The sequence below is a fragment of the Sceloporus undulatus genome, chromosome 4, assembly GCF_019175285.1.
Source record: "Sceloporus undulatus isolate JIND9_A2432 ecotype Alabama chromosome 4, SceUnd_v1.1, whole genome shotgun sequence".
Lineage (NCBI taxonomy): Eukaryota > Metazoa > Chordata > Lepidosauria > Squamata > Phrynosomatidae > Sceloporus > Sceloporus undulatus.
In genome coordinates, this window is record NC_056525.1 from 85800464 (window position 1) to 85807429 (window position 6966).

At 36.9% G+C, this 6966-nt stretch overlaps 1 protein-coding gene across 1 annotated transcript in view; it reads right to left on the reverse strand.

Annotated features, from left to right (window-relative positions):
- The window catches only part of DAB1 (DAB adaptor protein 1), a 416141-nt gene extending 410437 nt beyond the window's left edge, over positions 1-5704 (reverse strand). Inside the window, exon 1 of the mRNA XM_042464067.1 lies at positions 5633-5704. The gene's annotated coding sequence lies outside the window, so the exon portion shown is untranslated. The remainder of the gene's footprint in view (positions 1-5632) is intronic.
- Positions 5705-6966: the final 1262 nt, after the last annotated feature.

The window sequence follows — 6966 nt, forward strand, 5'->3', positions numbered from 1 at the left end:
CTCACATCTGCTTTGGAGAATGCTATATGAGAGGGGTATAGGTTTGGTCAGGATTTCAGTACCATATGCCAGCTGCATTCTCCTTAGCTATTAAACCAGTTGCTTCATCAGGAGAGAATTAGATTACTTTGGCAAGTTATGCATCATTGCAAGCTGAGAATTACTTCTGGAAAAGATTCCCTGAACAGAAAATCTAACATGTCAATCAGCCCTGGGTTATCATCATTAGCAATCTAAAAGGAGAATATACCTTGGTGTAGAGAAATTGTAAAAGTGTGACATACTTCCCAATATGATCTCCCTTTCTTTTGATCCCAGTTATGCAACAAGTATGCATCAGACATGGTGTGCAGAGTAATGTCTTTCAGAACACCCATGTTGCCCAGCAGCTCTGTCTTCTAGTCTGAAGCAGTTTTGAGAAAGCCAGAGTGATTCCACCATGTATGCACAGTGGGAAACAAAAGAAAGAGCTTGTCACAGTCCCTGAACTTACAGAAGCACACATGCTACTGCCTTGTCTTTGATCTCAGGGGAGCTGAACATCTCACCAAGGGAGGTAAGTGCATTATCTCAGCAATATTCTACAGCATCTCAGAGATAATCAGGTGCCAATTAAAGGTGGCACAGCATGAAACAGATCAGGAATTAGTCACACTTCAGAGGCACAACTGAAGTCCTCAGAATCACAATGTTTGATAGTCATTATATCACTGTAGTAAACCGTTTTGTTGAAAGCAAGTAAAATAGTGTCACCATTATTGTTGGTTGTAAAATATCATATTGTAAAAATGAATGCATCCCAATGGTCCATACTGGTCATATACACTGACAGCATTTTAAGTATTCTCATGAATTCATTTATAATACCTCTGAAAACGTAATTTATTTCAATCACTACAATCTTAAGAAAACTACACTATAAATGCCCCATCAATTCAGAAGATAGCACATTAATGTATGTAATATTCTGTTGCTCTTGGCATTAGGTCCTCATTGCTCATGCACTTGACTACTAAGAAGTCTTCATGAAATGTGATGATATCCTTCCTTTCTCTCCATTGTATCCAAAGGCAACAATTCAGGACCAGGAAGCAGAGCAAATAGCTCACATAAGAATTTGGTTCACAATTCTTCCTTGCCCCCAAGTTAAAACTTCATCACCTAAAAGACAACCTAAAGTGAAATGGCTTAGATGAAATTGATGCACGCTTCCTCAATATTTGCATCCAATGAACATGGTACAGACCAGCTGTTATAATTCCATTGCTGAGGTTGCAAGTCTGTAGCTAGTTCATCATGTAAAATTTGCATCAACAGAAACACTATCAAAATTTATTCCTAAGAATGCAAATAAATGAGCAACAGAAATAATAATTAAAAATGATGTTAGAAGCAGACATCCTTGTGGATTTTTCAGGATAGATCTATTAAAATAGTATTATATTCTTGCCCAGATCTGTGCATATCATCAAATTTATGTGGATTTGATAACTAATTCAAATCTGTGTGCCCCTCCATAGACCTAAAGATAAATCTAAAATTGTGATGTGGAAGCAATTACATTAGGAGATGTCAGCAACAAAGAAACACTGCCTTCTATATGTTGTTCTGGTATCATCCTAATCAAAAATTATGGACAAACATTAATAGCTTTCTTTCTACACCAGAGTTTCATGTTGCAAAGCAACTGGCATGCATAACTTTAGAAAAGAAATAGCAAGCTCATGGAGACCAGCATAGAAGATTAAGTCCAAGATGAATAATCCCCATTCATTTCCCCAGAAACTTTGGTTCAATGTGAACCAACCTTTAAAAAGAGCCCTAAAGTTTTGGTGGCATTTTTGAAGTATAAGTTATTATTGTTTTATCCCAGGGAAGTCTCTTGTTTTCTCAAAACTTCAGAAAACAATTTCATATAGAGTGTTATATAACATGAGACACAGATGATAAATAATTGACTAGACATTCTGACTCAAATGTGGCATATTTGGAACACACTAAAGGTTAGAGGGGATTCTTTTAAAGACAGCACTGCATGCATATGCAGAAATAAAATCATATCTATCATATGACACAATATTATACAACTATATAGCTCACCTAGGTTATCTATCTATCTATCTATCTATCTATCTATGAAAATCAATTTCCAGATTGAAAATAAAGACTATATATATTAAAGGGCTGACTGGAGAGTGATCCATTTTAAAGCTTCACTGAGGTTTGGCTGTTAAGGATTAAAATCTAATTAGACACACAGATTTTCCTTGACCTCTAAAAATATCACAGAGACACTGGTGCATTTCCAATTAAATATAGCTATCTTGCTAAAAAAAAACTTTAAAAGTCTTAATATTTGTATATTTTATCTTCCCTGGTGTTATTTTATTTTATTTTTTTAAATTGCATACTACTTGGAGGGTTAGAGCTATTTTCTGGATGGAAATCCTGCTTGGAGTCTTTGTTCTACACATGCCACTTTGTGCAACAATGATATACAAATATAAGTAGTTCCAAAATGCTATGGAATGCTTCACAAAGCAAGATATGGATAAAGCATAGATCCTGAAGTAACTGTTTAATTCATTCATTCTTCCAGCTGTTCTTTATATACTTTATCTCTTTACACACTAATCTGCCTACTGTGCCCCAAGGGATTCATCACTTCATCAATCACTTTATTGGCATATTATCCATCATTTTATTGTGCTGATTCTATTCAGTTCATTGTCACTGTATATTCAGCATTATTTGTACCTGTTAGCATTATTGAGTTGTGACATGAGGATATGTTCATCATGTACTATTTTCTCATCTAGTATAAACTATATTGGTTAGAGATGCCGAACACATTATTGCCACAGTAGAGCAAGGCCAGTATAAAGGGTTACTTCATGCAGAGTGAATTGTATTACATTTACAGTGCAATCCCACAAATATGTTCTCAGAAGTAATCTCCATTGAGCTCAGTGGGACATATGTGGGAATAGCTATAATCCTGTGAAAATTTACTTGGATGAAAGACACTTTAAACACTAGGGATGTAATTCTTCATTAGGTTTCTTTTTGAAGGAAGCGACAAATAATTTTCATAATAATATTCCTGCTGTGAAAAAGTCTTCAAAAGTCATACAGTTTTTGAAGCCTATTTGCAACTGAGGATTTACTCTGCACAAAATGTTGATGTAATTGTTTTGTGCAGAAAACAATCTTTTCTGGACAGAGAATAATATTTTTACACAGAAATATTATGTTCTGTGTGGTTGTTTTCTGTGCAGAATAAGTCTCCCACTTACATTTGATAATTTTTCCCAAAATAAGTCCTCAATTTTCTGCCCAGGAAACAGTTTCTTCTACATAAAAATATTGCCTTCTTCACAGAAAATGCTATTTTCAATGCAGAAAAGTATGTTTCATAGCAAAAGGAACCACATGTGAATGTTGCACAGAAAAAGTCCTGAACTGTGAAGGTTCTTGTTAGTTCAGGATTTTCTTAACAGAGTTTCTCAACATGTAAAAAACATGTTTTTCAGCCATGTTCTGAATATTTTTAAATATTCTCTCCATTCCTATTAAACACAATGTAACATTCTGAGTAAATATATATAGCATGACATGGAGTGCATGTTCTCAGGGTAATTTCTGTGGCCCCTAGGGTGTTTTCCTCTACTGTTTCCAGCCAAAAATGTAATTATTGTTCCTGGAAGCCTCCAAGAGTAGCAGTTTACTGTCAGGGCAAGGGTCAGGGGAAAACTGTTCCTTGCTGTGCCCCTCCCAAAAGGATTTGGACAAAATGCAACAAAAAAAGGCAAAAAAATATCAACTGACAATGGACTTTGCCCACATCTAGCTCAAAGGATTAGGTAGCACATTATTTCCATATAATTCCTCCCCCCGAAACATGGATGTAGTGTCCAGTAAACTGTACAATGAACATATCTGTCTATGTGGTTGCATGGATTCATCAGGTACATGGGATTTATACAAATTCTTGTAAAATGGGCAAGTGATACTCACAATATTCCTTACAGAGTCAGTCATGAAGTTTTGACACCTATTTAAGCTCACATTCTTTAGACTGAGTATGATATATAAATGTCTCTTCCCATTAAACTCCATGCACATGCAGGCAAGAGGCAAAGGAATGTGCACTTCAATCCCACCAGATCTAGTGACATCCTTCTCATAATTATATAGGCCTGAAAGTAACAGGTCAAATAAAGTGACTTCTGGATGCTTTGAGGGCATGACATTTACATAATGCTCACTGCCAAAGTGGCCAGAAGCCACGCCAAGGCTATGCTCTGGTCCAAAGGAACAGATTAAAAAGGAGTCAATGAAAAGTGACTCCTGGCTGGCGTGGTGTGGCTTGGGACCTGTGGTGGTAGCCCACTTTGGGGGTGGCCCATGCAGTTGCTGCAGTCCTGGCCCAATCATGGCCAGAGCAACCAGAAGCCACTCTTTATCAGCCATCTGCTTCAGCTCATAGAAAGCCTGCAGTGGAAATGTGGTTACAAAGCTCTACACAATTCAGAATTCTGATAAGGCAAGCAGAACCGAGAAGATATGAAACACAGCTCATTTATTCTGTGCCATTCTGCATTTTTTTTTTTAAAAAAAAGAAAGTACATGTTATTAAAATTCTGTGTTTGGAAAATTATCTCTATTCTTCTGAAATAAACCATGGAAAGCATCAGCTTACCTGGAACTAGAAACTGTGCATTTAAAAAAAACTTTTAGAAATGTTTTATTATATCTCAAATATCTGTCCTTTCATCTAATAGACTCCAAGTGACTGAACCATGAACACTATCACAATACACTAATATATACTACCCTCCAATAATATTAAAAATAACACAGCAGCAAATACAGAAAGAGAATGTCCATGGACAGCATAAGCATCTCTTTAGGAAATGCATTTCTAAACAGTGGTGTCACCACCTTGAAGTCCTCCCCTTTGCTGTTAATGCGGCACATTTCCATAAAGAAGTATATTTCTGCCACATCAGAAACTTGCCAAAAAACAGGCCAACTGACAAAGAAGCAGAGTGTCAGTTCCAGATGTCTCATGTCATGAGCCTCAGTGAAATGCGGATTAAAGACACATCCCAACTTTCAAGTTAATAAAATATTAGGACATCAGAACCCAGTACATACAAATGCTGATGATCTGAACATGGCACAGCACTGTTAAATGGAACAATACTTTGTGACAACAGAGTACTATTAACAAAAGCTTATGCCATAATAAATGTGTTAGTCTTTAAAGTTATACAGCACTCGTTGTTGTTTTTAACCACAGCAGAACAACAGAACTATCCCTCTGGAGATTGCTACTGATAATAACAGCTTTATGATAGTTGTTTCAGGTGACTAAGCTATCATAGGGTGAAAAATAAACCTCTGGATAAATAGATACACTTCTTTTTGCCCTAACTGAGTGGACAAATCATGCTAAATCATGCTAGTTGAAAGCATTCAGGAAGTCTTTACTATCTGACAGAACTGTTAGTATAAAATATTGTTTCTCTCTACCCAGGTTGCTGACTGATAATAGAGGTCATGCATTATAGTTAAAATAATGCTTTTTTCAACCAATGACATTTTTGTAAAAAAAAAAACACATTACCTCAGTACTTCAGGAAAAGCAAACCTTTTTCCAGTCATTAAGCCTAGATCCACCTTGCTGTCACCACGTCCTGGTCACTGTTTAAAAGAAATGAAAACACCAATCAGAAAGCTGAATTTGCACATGTCTCTTACATTAGTTTGGTTGGGTGGGCTTTATGAGACTGTTTTCAGAGGAATAAAGAAAATCATTGGAAAAGCTCACCAGGTTGAGGACAATTCACATGATCATTTTGAAATTATAGATATCAAGGGATCATTTTATTGATTGAAAATAAAATAACCTCCATGTGTCATGGTGCCCATATGATTGGTATTTGTGATGCTGATCTGTAACAATTCACACAATCAAACTTGGACTGGTACAGTTAACACATGAGGAAAATAATATTGATTTTCTGCTACACTGTTATTCACACACACACACACACACACACACACACACACACACTGTGTGTGTGTGTGTGTGTGTGTGTGTGTGTGTGTGTGTATGGCCTGCTACACTGGCTTGTTTAAAATTAATTTGAAGTAAGATTCAGGAACCTGTGCCTCTCTAACACTGGTTAGGGCTGATGAAAATTGGAGGCCATAACCATCTGGGAGGCAATAAGTTTCCCAACAATGATTTAAATTATATGTGATTTCAGGAACCATATAACTCCCTTGAATTGTACCACTGACTGCTGATCTATTTACAGGCACAATTCAAAGTCCTAGTTATGACTTATAAAGCCATGCACAGCTTAAGTCCAACCCATCTCACAGAGTATATTTCCATATATAACCCTGCTTGGATCCTCCAGAGCCACTCTTCCCAGTTCTTTTTGAGTCCAGGAGTTTTCCAAGTTGAGAAAATGTCTGGTGAAGCACTCCTGGAAGTGGGGATTTACCTGGTCTGTTTTTGAGCAGCAAATTAGGTAGCAAAAATAATCTGATAATATCAAGGTGCTGCCCAAATTAAGGTTTAAACCGGATAGAGGTAAACTGAATTAAAATACCATGGAATAAGCTCCTCAGTCTCACCACTTCCACAGGGACTACTTTTGGGAATGTGAAATAGGGCATTTTCAGTGTCTGCCCCTAGGTACTGGAACTCCTTTCCTAATGAGACTAAAATGCTCCCCTCCTTCCATCAACAGGTGAAGACTTTCAAAAATCCAACAGGCTTTTGAGAAGTCTTGGTTCCTAAAGAATAGGTCAAGAGTTCACTTGGGTACTTGCATCTTTGTAAATGCAGAAAATAGATTTTTACAGTTTCACAATGCCTGTGTTCAGCAAGAGGCTGCTGCTACATTCCTGTGTAGCAGAGCCAGCAAAGTAACCATTATGGATTGG